The sequence below is a fragment of the Colobus angolensis genome, unplaced genomic scaffold (genome assembly GCF_000951035.1).
Source record: "Colobus angolensis palliatus isolate OR3802 unplaced genomic scaffold, Cang.pa_1.0 Scaffold228, whole genome shotgun sequence".
NCBI lineage: Eukaryota > Metazoa > Chordata > Mammalia > Primates > Cercopithecidae > Colobus > Colobus angolensis.
The window spans coordinates 4935020-4948093 of NW_012115466.1; the positions used below are offsets into that span (position 1 = coordinate 4935020).

The 13074-nt window shown below is 40.1% G+C and overlaps 1 protein-coding gene across 1 annotated transcript in view; it reads right to left on the bottom strand.

Moving 5' to 3' along the window:
* The window catches only part of NLGN1 (neuroligin 1), a 909691-nt gene extending 899395 nt beyond the window's left edge, over positions 1-10296 (bottom strand). The window contains exon 1 of the mRNA XM_011944139.1: positions 9563-10296. The gene's annotated coding sequence lies outside the window, so the exon portion shown is untranslated. The remainder of the gene's footprint in view (positions 1-9562) is intronic.
* Between the last annotated feature and the right edge of the window lie 2778 nt (positions 10297-13074).

Consider the following 13074-nt stretch of genomic DNA (forward strand, 5'->3'; position numbering starts at 1 on the left):
TCCTCCCACTTTTACATCCGCTATTTGGCTGTGATTTATTTAGTAATCTTTCTCATCCAGTATATTTGAGAAGAGTTCCTAAGTCCTACTTTTGTTCCGTTGAATCCTCTGCATTGCTTAACAGTTATTTTAAAGAACAAGTAAGATACATATGGACAAGTCTCCCAAAACATGTAAAATATTAAAGTTATACATGATACAATAAATCTTAAAGTTATATAATATATGTTACATATTTTAAGCTTACCAGCTTAGGGTACATCCCTCCACTATTATGTATTTATATCATACTAACTTAAAATGTGCAATATATTATTACGGACTTTATTTCTGATTATCTTTATCCAAAACAGATTTTAGAGCCAGGAAACATGTTTAATTTTAATTAGTCCAACCATACACTTGAAACATGGAAACCAAAGCCTAGAGTGACGGGATCAGGAGAAATGACACAGAGAGTTACTAGAAGAATCTGCTCCCAGAAATCGGTCTCTTTCATTCCTGGTCTAGTTCTCTCCGTTTGTTTTCCTCCTACTATCATTTCTTTTCTTAAGACTAGCTTTATTTTGTATGTTACATAATTGGAGGGCAAATAGAGAAAAAAAGAGATAGGATTAGATTTTAATCATAGTTTCTAAGAATTATGCAGTAATTTCTCTTATCTAACTACTTGGAGATTATTAGGTTGGTTAATTAGTTATCGTTATTGCATTAGGTTGTTTAAAAAATGAGGATACATGTATAATTAAAGTTGCCATATTTCATTGACCCTGACACCTTTAACATATCTGAAATCAGGGTGCATTTTATAATTCCTTATGGCCAAGCAGTAGTGGAGGCATAGTAGCCATAGACTAAATATGTGAAAATTGTTTGTATTCTCCTTAGCATAACCAGACAATCACCACTCCTGACAGTTCCGGACAATTTAAGGAAGGCACATGAGTTCTGGTTGTTGTCTGAAAACATTCCATTGTCACATTCTAGTAAAATCAACAACACACCAGGATCAAAGCATTCAGAAGGTATCAGCTGCTTGGAATTAAATTCTGAAGACAATCGCGAAGGCTTAAAAAAATAGTGCATCACCAACACCTGCATACTATTTTCTGTGGAAAAACATGGCTATGAATGAGTCAAAAAATGATTCAGAAGAGGTTATGAATAGGATAATTTTTTTTAAATTCTTAAACCAATGCATCTTGCTAATATTATATGTTTTATTCATGTAAAAGATTGATATATGTTAAAAATCTGTATCTATTTGTCTACAAATCCTTATAGAAATATAAAGTAAAAATTCTAAGTAGTAGGGAAGCATTGTGGAATTAATAAATTGGGGTGTTCTTTCCATAGTGTGAATAAAATGCAGTGTTCTAGAATCAGTGCTCCTTGGTTTTCATAAAATATGGTATATTAAATATAATTAAACATTTAACTCCCTAGCAGAGGTTTCAGGAATTTGCAGTAGCTTAGGCTCATTGCTATGAAACATAATGAATTCACACTGGATTTGTGAAATAAACCTTCTAAGCATCTACCTCTTACCTGGACTGTGTCCAGATAAGAAGGTTCAGGTAGATGCTTAAAAACATACTTCCATGATGGTCATCACCTGACGTAGGAGTGCCCACCACAACATAGATCTACTTAAACTCTATTTCACTATATTTCCACCTTCAAATCTATCTTCTATTAAAGCAAAAAGGAAAAGCATCTGTTCCTGACCCTAAACACAGATGGAGCTATTAATTACCATTTTAAGCTTGATTCAAAAATCAATTCCCCTGGAGGCGAGGAGCCCAGTTCAGAGGTGGTTGCTGTGGTATAAACAGCTCTAGGCATGGAGCCTGAAAATAGAGCATTGCCAATGGAATGATGAGATGCTCAGAAGGCACATTCTAACATACTGAAGGTAAGCCAAGAAGATCGCCAACATCCATCACAAAAGTTGCTTTGAAACAGAGATATCAAACTCATTCTTTTCCTAGTTTATGTTTCTTTTACATTGCGGCTTTGCGTCCTTTATGCTGAAGAAAGAGTTATTGCAATGAGGTTATTAGAATTCTAAAACTGGAGAGAAAAAAAGTTGAGACACAATTGATACCTGTTCCTAGAACAAAATAAATATAATGAATTCAATTCCTTTATACTTTATCTCACGTACACTGCCTTAGTTTCCCACCTGTCTGCAAACTACAATATGTATCTCCATAAAAATAACTCAAGCACAACTGCTCTTTTCCCTGAAATCCTATTGCACCATATTGTACCTATTGCTCCTCTCATGCCACAAATTCAGCAGTTTACCGAACATAGTATCGTCTAATTTCCAAACATATATTCATTCAGGGAAAAAAAAGACACGTATTGAGTGATGTGTGATGGCACTCATTTGTTTGTGCATGTATTCATTACATTCTTTCTCCTTCCAAAAAATAATTTGAAGCAGCTACGATTTTAAAAAACTCCAAAATAATCAAATATTGAAACAAAGTTAAAGTTTAAAAATGAATCCAAATAATAAAGCCAAGTAAAAGAAGATGATTGAGGACATCTTTTTCAATTGAGCACAAAATTGGCTCTGAGCTTCCATGAAGTCAGGCAAAAGAATGAAAATAAAGCTTTCCTTGTTTACAAAAATGAGTCATAATGTTCAATGAGAGAGATGCTCACTGGTATGTGAGCTGAAAATTAGATCCCTCCCTTGAGCCCCTCAAGTAAATAAACCATTATCAGAAACAAAGAAGTATTTTTTATTTGTGCAAAGCATATATGAAGTCCTTCTTTGTGAGAGTAACTGGCCAAAGGGTCCAGTCATTTCTCTTATTATCTCTGCATTATGATGGTGAAATCATATGACAAACATAGATGAGGATACGTGATCTGTTTGGAAAGGTGGACATCCTCTGATTTAACTATGGTTTACATTATATGATCATATAGATAGGTATATGTTGACAAAGCAAGGTTTATAATTTAAACATGTAATATAGTATAATTTAGTATTTGCAATTTTATGCAGGACACATTCCTACATTTTCCAATTATTCAGTTTCTATTAAAAAAACAAAACAAAACAAAACAAAAAGCTCTGTAACATCATGAAAACATGCATTCTACATCAGAAGCATGCAGCCAGACATAAACACCATTTATTCCATGGATTCAAAGATCATGTAATTATTTTTTCATGCATTTAATTTTCATATAGGCATTCCATATTATAAGAGATTTGAGAAGGATAGGCATTTTGTTTGTGGAACTCCCCATTAGGAGGCCTAGATTGTTATTGCCCCCTTCCTCCCACTTAACAGAGCTCTGATTTTTTGTGCGATGCAGTCAAGTCCACAGGGAAAACAGACCTCTCCCCCAGCCCTCAAGGGACTGACCATGATGATCAAAAACAATCGCACAACACACTGTCTCATTGCCAGTTATAAATTAAGAGTGAAATGTGACATAGTTTTAGTCATTTAGGCATAAAGGGAAGTTTGCTGATATCTTCTGGGAAAAAGTTTCCTTATAGATAAAGAGACATATCCGTGAGAAGAAGGCTGCTTTTTCATTTTTGCTTTGAGTGGGGCTATGAGAAGAGGTGATGTTTGGCTCTGTGATAACCATATTGTTTATCTTGTTTCCAAGAAAAAGACTCAAGAGATCTACAGTGAAGTTGTACCAGAGCCATGACATCCTTGAACTCCTAAGTTAGCCAACCCTGGATCAGCACACCTCCAGAATCCTGGTTCTGTGAGATAATGAATGTCTTTTTTGTTAAAGCCTTTAATTGGGTATTCTGTCACTTGCAGGCAAAACCTTCCTAACAGACACCATCTTTTCTATTTCTATATTCTATACAAAGTTAAACAAAAATTTGCATTCAACGAACTTACAGAAAATACAAATAAGGGTAGGAAGAAAAAATATCACAATCAATCAGACAAGATCATTGGTCCTCCATAGCAATGTCAATAAACCTTTGTAAGGTAGAATTATTTCCTATGATAGAATCGAAGAGTATTTATTGGTAGGTAGATGGTAGGTAGCTAAGCAACCCTACCTAAAGTTTCTATAGTCCATGCTAACACATCTGTACACATTTTACCTACTGCCTTCACTAGCATTGTTATCTTTCTAAAAACAAATATTAGAAAGAAGTATTAAAACAATAGAGCTACATTTTTATTTCCTTTGACATCTCTCACATGATTACTAAATAATTGGTATGTATCAATAGCAAACTCTGTTGCTTTATTCAATAGACTGGAGGAGAAGGGAAGCTGTCTGCAGAGAAAAATGTTATGAAGCGCTGTATGTTTCCATTCTGCCCATTTATTTTCCAAGTAAAATATCATCAAAAGGAAAAATGTCACAATTTTATCCTTGTTACTTTATTAACATTTAGCATGTGGAAAAATTATATTGACCCTCTTTGATGGATGTTTATTTTGTGTTTACTCTTTCTCCTGAAGTATTTAGACGAATTTTATGTATTCATTCACTTGCCATGGCAAACACTAAGTTTTCAAACCCAAATCCATTTCCCCTTCTTTTCTTAAAGATTGTGATTTTGTTGAGGGTAGTAAAACGCCATCCTAAAAATCTATCTTCCAACCTCTCAGTTACCTAGAAGTAGCCAGCTGACACAGTCTGGCAGTGATATGAGAATGGAAGGCTATGGGGAGAATGTTCACACCATAAAAAAAGACACAATGCTCAGAGAAGGCTTGTTTGGCCTCTTCCCCTCCTCTTCCTTCTTCTTATTTGTTTTCTAAATCTCATCACATGTCCTCTATTACTTATTAAGCAAAAATCAAAAAGATCCTCGCCACCACCATAATGCAAGGGGGAACAAAAAAGAAAATGGGGTAGGGAAGAGTAGGAAACAGAGAATTTCCTTCCTTCTGATCTCAGAGCAATACTTCTCAACCTGGGACAATCTGACCTCTCAGAGACATTTGGCAATGAATGGAGATACTTGGGTATAACTCATGATGAGGTGGGAGTGGGGTGTGCTACCAGCATCTGGTGGGTAGAGGCCAAGGATGATGCTCCACATCCCTATAATGTACAGTACACGCCCCCATAACAAAGACAAATAATTATCAAGCCCACAATGACAACAGTGTCAAAGCTGAAAAATTCTGAGGGAGAATACTGTTATCTTTTTCTCCCCCATTTTGGGCCCCCAAAGCAAGCACGAGTTTGGAGGCACATTAGTGACCTTATGCCCATGAGAAGAAAGTTTCCAAGATAATAGAAGAAGCGTGATAAAATGCTTAAGCAACTATCCTCTCCTGACTTTTTATTATGTGAGATAAATAAAGCTTTATTTGCTTAATCCACTGTTAGCCAAGTTTTCTGTTACTTCATAGCCAAATATATTTATAAATAATACACTTACTATTCATTTATGGTAGACTTTATGTTCAGACATGAAGCTAAGCTATCATTTCTGAATGACATGATAAATCAGGCATGTCTTTTGACCTCTGGCAATTCATTGTGCAGTGAGAAAGCCAACCATCAGAAATGTGAAAGGTGGGCTACTCCCAGTATAAATACTGTGTTGTAGGAGCTCAGAGTAAGGGTACAGGAGTGAAGCAGCGAGATGAAGGAAAGACCACCCAAGGAACTAAAATGTTTTTCTGACCTATCATTGGTGTATATTTGGTGGGGTGGGGTAGGTAGGCAGGGAATGGATCAATGAAGAAAGATTAACATAAGCAAACCACAAAATCCTAAAATGGTATGTAGTGTTGGGGAAAATAGTAAGAAAGAGTCTTGTGAATGGACTAAAGAGTAAATTCAGAAGGGGAGCCAGGAGGGCAGTGTTTTAATCTACATAAGGAGGTTTAAGAATGAATTGTGAAAAGTATTGAGTGTCATCAGGGTTGTGGACTTTGGCATGTAATAATCTATAAAGGGCCACTGGCCAATGTTAATAAGACCAATACCTATATTTCAGAAATAATAATATTAAGTCTAGAAGACTGGACTTTGGTGATTCCATTTACAAATAATTAAAGCATAACTGAAAAATCATATTTTCCTATTGACAATCCAATAAGATGGAAACTGATTGTAAACTTCACTTCAAAAAATAAGCCTTTAAAATGTGGAAAAGGTATATGTTACAGAGTTGCAGTTTCTAATATTACTGTTAATTTTAATTGTGTTTTGCTTACACAAACTACAAATTAGTACTTGTTAGGTAATTTGTGAAATAACTCCTTTGTGTAAAAATAATAAAGAATTATCAAGATAAACCATTACTGTGTTAAAAAACTATTTGTTTCAACACGTGAAAACCCAGAGAGATATGTGTCCCTCATAGCTATATCTGTATTAGTATTGTCTCACAAAAAGTTGTCAATAACATTAAAATTTATGTGAAAAATTTTATAAAACACTCTTATCTTAGATTTATAACTGTATTTTCTAGTTTTAGCTACTTAATCATCCTATAAAGAAAACCCTAAACAGCTAGTTTAATGTAATTTGAAGGGATATGTAGATCCTGCCACTGGATAACCATGTGAAAACAGTAAAAGCGGAATAAAATATAAGAATTTCAGAGTTGGAAGAGACTTCAGAGAGTGATCCAAGAAAGTCATCCAGGGATGCATAGGGTCATCAGGCTTTCCAACACTCTGCAAATGAAACCAACAGAGTTCTCAGCCTACCTTCTGTAAGTATATATTTCACCTTCAACTTCAAAGCCATTCAAACCTTTACATTTGAAAGTATGTTATTACTAAATGTAAGTGGAAAATTTCACAAAATAAAACTACACTGAGGGAATAAAGAAAAGATTGACAGCAAGTACTTTGGGGGTGGAAGAAGGGAGACAATGGGAAGGAGGGGAACTAAAGAAGCTTTTCTTACTCCACACTACTGGAACTCTAGTAGAATCTACTGAAAGATTGACTCCCTCAATTTCTGCTTATGTTAAGAGGATTGGGAAGACTAACTGCAGAATAGCAGGCTTACAGAAAACAGTTACTTCTTTTAATCAAACCATGTAATCAGAAGGCCTGAGTAATGATTAACTTCCACTTTCTCTGTGAATCACTCAATCACTCTGCAATGCAAGTAGACTTAGATTCATTCTCTGCCAAAGGCACACTAAATTTAATGTTTTTGCGTTTAACATTTAATATTTTAAATACATGAATGGCCCTTGCTTCTGAGCTCATTTCAAAAACCTTGTGTTCTGCTAGGTTACAATGGCTGATGGAAATGCTGAGATATTTTATAGGTTTTACTCTCAAACATACGTACACATACCCTTTCTCAGTGACATTTTAATATCTATGATCCTATTAATAATTGAGCACAATTAATTGTGAGAAATGCATTAAGACCCTGTAATTTTCATGTACAGAATGACAACTCAATTGACTTAAGCAAAAATAGTCTACCGGAGTTTAAGTATAAAAAGAGGGAAAATGAGTATATTAACTACCTGTAAAAATGCAGAGTAACAGATACTGGGTTAACTATACGAATTCACGTCTCCCAAATCCTACATGTATCACTATGGCCCTGGAAATGCAAAAAGAAACAGTACCTTTGTGGAGGCCAACTGTTCATGATTTAGAATTATCACAAATGAATCTAATATTGAACGTGTAATATCCTTCATCTCTATAACACACTAACAACCTCCTCTGGAAGAAATTATTCCCAACGCAAAATCTCAACCTAAATAATTTTAAATTCAGGTGGTTTTTCATTTCTACTCACAAGATATTGTGTTGAGGCGGGCAGGCGTCGATGGAGAACGGTTTAAATGTTTGGTATACCTTCTCTTCCCAGGAGAGCTTATTGCCCAATAATGCATAATATATTAGTTGCTCAACGCGAGGGATCTAGGGAGTGACATCTTGACCGGAACCACACAGATCTGAAAACCACCTCGCAGGAAACGTTGTGGGGAAGAAGAGCAACTTTCTTATCCCTGTCAAACTAACAGGCGGAACCAACCCCAGAACTAGCCGGAGGGCCTGGGGAGAGCAGAAGGCTGAAAGCAGCACCTCTGCGCTCCGCCGAGGGTTCAGGCAAGGGTTTTCTTCTGGAGGCGGCATTGTTCCTCCATCTGCTCAGCCTCCGTATTTCGCCAGGAAACCCTCCCCGCTTTCTCGTAATCTGTTCCTTATTTCTTTTGTACCTCTCAGCCGATTTCCATGCTCTTGGTCTCTGTGGTCCCAGGGCACAGCTCTAGGGTGAAGAGCTGCAGGGACTGGGGCGCCGCTCTAAGGCTTTGGAGGCGACTGCACTCCGCCCGGGCTCTGGCAGCGTACGCGCCGCACACTCGCTCGCTCGCTTCTCTCCGGTCTCTCCGGCTCGGACGGGCTCTCCCGGCCTCTTATCACCCACTCCGGCTCGCCTTTCCTGCCGTGTCTCCCTACGCCAGCTCCGCACGCTCGGCGCTGGCCGCCCGGGCGCGCTCTCCGCGCCGCCGCCTGATCCTCTGCTCACAGCCGAGGCGCTCCCCCCGCCCACCCACAGGCCGGGACTCGGGATTGAAGGGTCAACCAGCCGCTGGGAGGCGGGGAGGAGAGGCGAGAAGAGCTGGGGCAAGTGAGGAGTCGCGGGTGGGAGGACTGAGGGATAAACGGGAGAGTGAGCCCAAGAAAAAAGAAGATGCATCTGCTCCGAAGACGCCAATGAAGAAAGGACAGAGGGGGCAGGAGTGGAGTGGAGGAGAGAACGCCCACCAGGAGGGTGGGCAAAACGGGCAATTTACAAACTGCCAGGGCTAGAGATGCCGCGCGGAGGAGGAAGGAGGTTAGAGGGACATAAGAAGAAATGAGGGGAAGTTCCCACATCTCCCCAAAAGGTCAGGTCTGAAAACCATGTCCCTTGAACGGGAGTTAAACAAGCGACTGGCCGTGGTGTAAAAGGTGGATTTAAAAGGAAATTTAGTGGCATGCACTTATTTAGACACGGCTTCGTCTCTCTCAACTCTGGCAAATTACCCTCCAAGTAAAATGTATTGGTTTTATGCAGAAACGGAAGCCGAATCTCCTCTCCTCTGGACTCCTCCTGAGATACTGGTTTGTTTGCTGGTTATCTTTCTTTTTAAATGCAAAAAAAAAAAAAAAAAAGCGTTTGGGAGCTTCCATGAACCCCAACGCTGAAAAAAAAAAACCACCCAGTTTATTAAAGTTCATTATTTTTTATTGCTTTTATTTTCATCAGAGGATAGGGTGAAGGACTGGAACCTGCAGATGTTTAAAACACTTATTTAGATAGCATTTTTTTTTTATAAAGGACAAAATTCATTTCCTAAAACCACCAGAAAGGCGATTGGAAAACTCAGTTACTCGCCTGGGAAAGAGAGACGCATTTAAACTCTAATAGACGATTACACTTCCAGCACCCCCCACCCCCACCCCAATGGTATTGGAAAAGGGTTGAGTTTACAGAAGAGAGAGCAGGGAAGGGTAGGTGGAAGGTGGGGAAGGCGAAGGAGAGGCAGGGAGTAGGAAGTTCTCGGCAGTCCCCGGGATTAAGGTTAACGCCGGAGCTCGGCGGACGCAGGAAGCTCCCTTACCTTTCTCTCTAAGCCCCGTTTGCACCTGATCTGCAACCATAAATACTTCGTGGTGTTTAGTGTGCAGCCAAACGATGGCCGAATGTTAAACAATTCTTCACGCTCCCTCCCCCTTTTAAAAAACAGGCTCAAAAGAATGTTAATCGTGTTCTTGTTATCCATCGGCTCCAAAACATTCCGCTTCGTGGGGAGCAGAGACGAAAACCAGGCGCTTGGGCACGCGTATATGTATTTATATATTATGCGGTCGGTATATAAACATATATACGTTTTCTGCACGTAAATCCAAAAAGAAAAGCACCACAGATGCTTCTGTAAGCGGGAGGGAACAGCGAAGAGCAAAACTTGGCAAGCCGAATGTATCCAGAGATTTCGTACCAGGAGCCACCTGCTTCGACATGCAGAATTTCCGAGAAGATTTAGAGGGAGAAGGAAAAAAATTAAAAATAAAATACCCAAAACACACACTTGAAACTGGAAGACACCTATGAAGCTTGGAAATGGAGAGGATGAGAAGATCTCCCGGGGCTACAGATCCTCAGCTAAGTGAGCAATCGCCTCCGAAAATCATAGGCGGGGAGGTGGCTGCAGATGCGTCCCCTGCTCCGGTCCCCGCCGCCGCCGCCGCCGCCACTGCTACCTGTAGACACGCACACACACACGTACACGCGCGCACACACACTGCCACCTTCTCTCTCTCCCTCTCCCGTCACTCCGTGGCGTTGTCGGGTGCAAGAGTCTGAATCAAGCCAGACCATCCTCCAGACCCAATCCTGCCCCCTCAGAGCCAGGACTCCCTCCCCTGCCTCCCCCTCCCCGCCCGGTTTATTGCACAGCGTCCCCTCCCCTGCGCGCCCCTTCCGCCGGTCGGAGGCGCGATCTTGGTCGGGGGTGGGCTTCGGGGGCGCGGGTCCTGCGGTGGCAGACTTGGTGCTGGTGATGGTCCCTCCCTTTACAAGTTCCGCCCTCCTCCCTCACTCCTCCCGCGGCAGCTAGCGTCCTCCGCCCGCAGCTCCCGCAGCGCCCACGGCGGCAGGAGGGGTGAAGGGCCCAGGGAGTCACGTGTGGCGTTCGCCAAACCACTTAGAGCGGCGTGTGAGTGAACGGGCACGGCCACCCAGACGCGAGGCCTCGGACGCTCGGAGTTTCTCTGTTCTCGGCGTCGTTGTGCTCGGGTTCCAGGCGTTTTCGTCTTGGTGACGGAGAGAGCGGAGTTGGAGGCAACAGCCTTCCACTGTGCCTCTTCTTCCCCCCGCCTACCCCCCACCCCTCCATCCCCCCCATCCCCCAGCTTTTTGGTAAATCTCTTGCCACCAAACTCCCCTCTGTTTCCTCTGCTTCCTCCAGCTAGAGGCAGAGTAATCTCTGAATTGAAGCGTTCGTTGGCTGTAGCCTGTTCCGTGCGAGTAGTGTAAACGCAACGCCACTGCCTTTGGCCTCTCCCTCTTGGCTGTGCCCACAGCTTCTGCCGCTGGATAGGTGATTTTTAAAAAATCACAGCTAATCATTGTTGGCTTTTTTGACGGGTGTGACTCACTATAGCACATTGTTTACACCTACCCGCCTCCCACTAGCCTCTCTGTGTGAATTTTTAAATGCAAGTGAGTTGAAGATAGGGCGGTGCCTACAGAACCACTAAGTTAACTGATTGCCACCTGTAATAATCATAACCCCAAAAGGAAAACCTAGCAGTAGAAAATCGCTATAAGTGACACGTGAACTAGAGATATGTTTTTTTCTCACCATTTAAGAGCTTGCTTCATATTTCTCAATCTCACGTAGGCTTTAATCTGTACAATTCAAGTAAAAGAAAGGAACTTTAACATACAGACTGTAGTGGCCCTTGAGTATCACTCATTTATTAATTAATACCAGTAAGTAAGAAACCAAGGTTCTACCATTTCCGCTCTGATTTTTAAAAAACAGTCCAATAAGACATGTTCCTTTGGCTTGGAGGAAATTCAGTACCACATTGTCTTGATATCGTTTTAGAATCCAGTCTATCTTGTCATTTTTTTTCTTTTTTTTAAAGTTTAAATTTTAGGCTATATGTTGACAAATCCAGCACATTTCTGTAATGCTCCCAAGAAAGTGAGGTTTCGTTCTACTGAAACACGCATCCGATTCTTGGTAACAGGTGTACCATGCCCAACTTGCACAAGTTTGTCTCATTTGACAACCTGAGCCCTTTGAAATTTGTCTGGAATTTCCTGAGAAAGTTGAGAAGTAAGTATCTATTTCAACAGTTGTGAAAGTAGCTAAATGGGTCCTGTTAATTTTCATGAGATTACATAATTAACCTAACTTGATATAGGATATCAAGTGAAGAATAAAAAAGGATGATTCTATAAAGTTCTCCATTATAATTTACATAACATAATATTTTATATACTCTCCTGTATCCCAAGGCTGTAGGCACCACTTCCTAACTGTATTTGCTGAGGTTAATATCAGAATCCTAAAGGTAATAACTAAGCATTTTTCACTTCCAATATTTGGTATTTATAGTAGGAGATTAATTTTAAATGGTTCTATTGTGGGTTCTTTTTCATTATTTTCATGGCTACACTTTATCAACGGGCCATTATTATCTCATTCCTATGAGTTAGTTTTACAAAAAGCCTAAGCATTTTAACAAAATGAATTGTCACACAAACAGCATTTATCACAATCTGTACATACAGTCAAATGAGCCAAACCTCCTTGCTCATTTTTTTTCCCCAATAACCCAATCAAACCGTCTTAAGGAAATAAACTCATCCCCTACCATTTGATCTCAAAAGCAATTACATAGCAACAAGTTTTGATTTTTACTTTATTTTTCTTTTGTTGGTATGTAGTTAAAAGGGCTGGGACTCCGGAATCAGATTGCCTGAGTTTGAATCCTGGATTGACACTTAATTTGTAATTGCCTGGTCCGTGTCACTTAATCTTCTTAAACTTCGAATTTCACCTCTGCAAGACGGAGATAATAATGGTCCCTACCTTGTAGAATTCTTGTAAGGATTATCCAAAATAATGCATGTAAAGCACTTGGCACACAAATTATGTAATTCGTCAATGTTTCTATTTTTAGTATCTTCATGGTATGTTTTCTCTTCTGATTCAAACACCAACACACATGCGTGTGTGTGTATGGATATTTGAGATTATAATAATGACATATTGACTGATAATGACATTTGCTGGCAATATATGGTATCTATAACCAGGAAGTCATTAGTGATTTTAGAGTGATTCCTAGGTCCTTCCTGCCTTTTGTTTTTCTTTTTTTTTTAGACAGAGTTTCGCTTTTGTTCCCCAGGCTGGAGTGCAATGGCACGATCTCGGCTCACGGCAACCTCTGCCTCCTGGGTTCAGGCGATTCTCCTGCCTCAGCCTCCCAATTAGCTGGAATTACAGACATGTACCACCATGCCCGGCTAATTTTGTATTTTCAGTAGAGACGGAGTTTCTCCATGTTGGTTGAGCTGGTCTCGAACTCCCAACCTCAGGTGATCCTCCTGCCTCCA